A 3,975-nucleotide genomic window follows, 5' to 3' on the forward strand; every position below is an offset into this window, starting at 1 on the left:
ACAGCCCGGAGGAGGACAACCCGGAGGTGGAAACCAGGGTGGAGGGCAGCCCGGAGGAGGACAACCTGGAGGTGGAAATCAGGGCGGTGGAGGACAGCCCGGAGGCGGAAACCAAGGTGGTGGAGGACAGCCCGGAGATGGACAACCTGGAGGCAGAAACCAGGGCGGTGGAGGACAGCCCGGAGGCGGAAACCAAGGTGGTGGAGGACAGCCCGGAGATGGACAACCCGGAGGAGGACAACCTGGAGGCGGAAACCAGGGCGGTGGAGGACAGCCCGGTAGTCGTAACCAAGGTGGTGGAGGTCAGCCTGGAAGAGGACAACCCGGAGGCGGAAACCAGGGTGGAGAACAGCCCGGAGGTGGACAACCCGGAGGCGCAAACCAGGGTGGAGGACAGCCCGGTGGCGGAAACCAAGGTGGTGAAGGTCAGCCTGGAGGAGGGCAACCCGGAGGCGGAAACCAAGGTGGAGGACAGCCTGGAGGAGGACAGCCTGGAGGTGGAAACCAGGGTGGTGGAGGACAGCCCGGAGGCGGAAACCAGGGTGGAGGACAGCCTGGAGGCGGAAACCAAGGTGGTGGAGGACAGCCCGGAGGAGGACAGCCTGGAGGTGGAAACCAGGGTGGTGGAGGACAGCCCGGAGGCGGAAACCAAGGTGGAGGAGGACAGCCCGGAGGAGGACAACCCGGAGGCGGAAACAAGGGTGGAGGACAGCCCGGTGGCGGAAACCAAGGTGGTGAAGGTCAGCCTGGAGGAGGGCAACCCGGAGGCGGAAACCAGGGTGGAGGACAGCCTGGAGGAGGGCAGCCTGGAGGTGGAAACCAGGGTGGTGGAGGACAGCCCGGAGGCGGAAACCAGGGTGGAGGACAGCCTGGAGGCGGAAACCAAGGTGGTGGAGGACAGCCCGGAGGAGGACAACCTGGAGGCGGAAACCAGGGCGGTGGAGGACAGCCCGGAGGCGGAAACCAAGGTGGTGGAGGACAGCCCGGAGATGGACAACCCGGAGGAGGACAACCTGGAGGCGGAAACCAGGGCGGTGGAGGACAGCCCGGTAGTGGTAAACAAGGTGGTGGAGGTCAGCCTGGAGGAGGGCAACCTGGAGGAGGGCAACCTGGAGGCGGAGACCAGGGTGGAGGACAGCCCGGAGGTGGACAACCCGGAGGCGGAAACCAGGGTGGAGGACAGCCTGGAGGTGGACAACCCGGAGGCGGAAACCAGGGTGGAGGACAGCCTGGTGGAGGAAACCAAGGTGGTGAAGGTCAGCCTGGAGGAGGACAACCCGGAGGTGGAAACCAGGGTGGAGGACAGCCCGGTGGAGGACAACCTGGAGGTGGAAACCAGGGCGGTGGAGGACAGCCCGGAGGCGGAAACCAGGGTGGAGGACAGCCTGGAGGCGGAAACGAAGGTGGTGGAGGACAGCCCGGAGGAGGACAACCCGGAGGTGGAAACCAGGGTGGAGGGCAGCCCGGAGGAGGACAACCTGGAGGTGGAAATCAGGGCGGTGGAGGACAGCCCGGAGGCGGAAACCAAGGTGGTGGAGGACAGCCCGGAGATGGACAACCTGGAGGCGGAAACCAGGGCGGTGGAGGACAGCCCGGAGATGGACAACCCGGAGGAGGACAACCTGGAGGCGGAAACCAGGGCGGTGGAGGACAGCCCGGTAGTGGTAACCAAGGTGGTGGAGGTCAGCCTGGAGGAGGGCAACCTGGAGGCGGAAACCAGGGTGGAGGACAGCCCGGAGGTGGACAACCCGGAGGCGGAAACCAGGGTGGAGGACAGCCTGGAGGTGGACAACCCGGAGGTGGAAACCAGGGTGGAGGACAGCCCGGAGACGGAAACCAAGGTGGAGGAGGACAGCCCGGAGGAGGACAACCCGGAGGCGGAAACCAGGGTGGAGGACAGCCCGGTGGCGGAAACCAAGGTGGTGAAGGTCAGCCTGGAGGAGGGCAACCCGGAGGCGGAAACCAGGGTGAGGGACAGCCTGGAGGTGGAAACCAGGGTGGTGGAGGACAGCCCGGTAGTGGTAACCAAGGTGGTGGAGGTCAGCCTGGAGGAGGGCAACCTGGAGGCGGAGACCAGGGTGGAGGACAGCCCGGAGGTGGACAACCCGGAGGCGGAAACCAGGGTGGAGGACAGCCTGGAGGTGGAAACCAGGGTGGAGGACAGCCCGGTGGAGGAAACCAAGGTGGTGAAGGTCAGCCTGGAGGAGGACAACCCGGAGGTGGAAACCAGGGTGGAGGACAGCCCGGTGGAGGACAACCTGGAGGTGGAAACCAGGGCGGTGGAGGACAGCCCGGAGGCGGAAACCAGGGTGGAGGACAGCCTGGAGGCGGAAACGAAGGTGGTGGAGGACAGCCCGGAGGAGGACAACCCGGAGGTGGAAACCAGGGTGGAGGGCAGCCCGGAGGAGGACAACCTGGAGGTGGAAATCAGGGCGGTGGAGGACAGCCCGGAGGCGGAAACCAAGGTGGTGGAGGACAGCCCGGAGATGGACAACCTGGAGGCGGAAACCAGGGCGGTGGAGGACAGCCCGGAGATGGACAACCCGGAGGAGGACAACCTGGAGGCGGAAACCAGGGCGGTGGAGGACAGCCCGGAGGTGGACAACCCGGAGGCGGAAACCAGGGTGGAGGACAGCCCGGTGGAGGAAACCAAGGTGCTGAAGGTCAGCCTGGAGGAGGACAACCCGGAGGTGGAAACCAGGGTGGAGGACAGCCCGGTGGAGGACAACCTGGAGGTGGAAACCAGGGCGGTGGAGGACAGCCCGGAGGAGGAAACCAGGGTGGAGGACAGCCCGGTGGCGGAAACCAAGGTGGTGAAGGTCAGCCTGGAGGAGGGCAACCCGGAGGCGGAAACCAAGGTGGAGGACAGCCTGGAGGAGGACAGCCTGGAGGTGGAAACCAGGGTGGTGGAGGACAGCCCGGAGGCGGAAACCAGGGTGGAGGACAGCCTGGAGGCGGAAACCAAGGTGGTGGAGGACAGCCCGGAGGAGGACAGCCTGGAGGTGGAAACCAGGGTGGTGGAGGACAGCCCGGAGGCGGAAACCAAGGTGGAGGAGGACAGCCCGGAGGAGGACAACCCGGAGGCGAAAACCAGGGTGGAGGACAGCCCGGTGGCGGAAACCAAGGTGGTGAAGGTCAGCCTGGAGGAGGGCAACCCGGAGGCGGAAACCAGGGTGGAGGACAGCCTGGAGGTGGAAACCAGGGTGGTGGAGGACAGCCTGGAGGCGGAAACCAAGGTGGTGGAGGACAGCCCGGAGGAGGACAACCTGGAGGTGGAAATCAGGGCGGTGGAGGACAGCCCGGAGGCGGAAACCAAGGTGGTGGAGGACAGCCCGGAGATGGACAACCCGGAGGAGGACAACCGGGAGGCGGAAACCAGGGTGGTGGAGGACAGCCCGGTAGTGGTAACCAAGGTGGTGGAGGTCAGCCTGGAGGAGGGCAACCTGGAGGCGGAGACCAGGGTGGAGGACAGCCCGGAGGTGGACAACCCGGAGGCGGAAACCAGGGTGGAGGACAGCCTGGGGGTGGACAACCCGGTGGCGGAAACCAGGGTGGAGGACAACCCGGAGGTGGAAACCAGGGTGGAGGACAGCCCGGTGGAGGACAACCTGGAGGTGGAAACCAGGGCGGTGGAGGACAGCCCGGAGGCGGAAACCAGGGTGGAGGACAGCCTGGAGGCGGAAACGAAGGTGGTGGAGGACAGCCCGGAGGAGGACAACCTGGAGGTGGAAATCAGGGCGGTGGAGGACAGCCCGGAGGCGGAAACCAAGGTGGTGGAGGACAGCCCGGAGATGGACAACCCGGAGGAGGACAACCTGGAGGCGGAAACCAGGGCGGTGGAGGACAGCCCGGTAGTGGTAACCAAGGTGGTGGAGGTCAGCCTGGAGGAGGGCAACCTGGAGGCGGAAACCAGGGTGGAGGACAGCCCGGAGGTGGACAACCCGGAGGCGGAAACCAGGGTGGAGGACAGCCTGG

The sequence above is a fragment of the Ornithodoros turicata genome, chromosome 2 (genome assembly GCF_037126465.1).
Source record: "Ornithodoros turicata isolate Travis chromosome 2, ASM3712646v1, whole genome shotgun sequence".
NCBI classification, from domain to species: Eukaryota; Metazoa; Arthropoda; class Arachnida; order Ixodida; family Argasidae; genus Ornithodoros; species Ornithodoros turicata.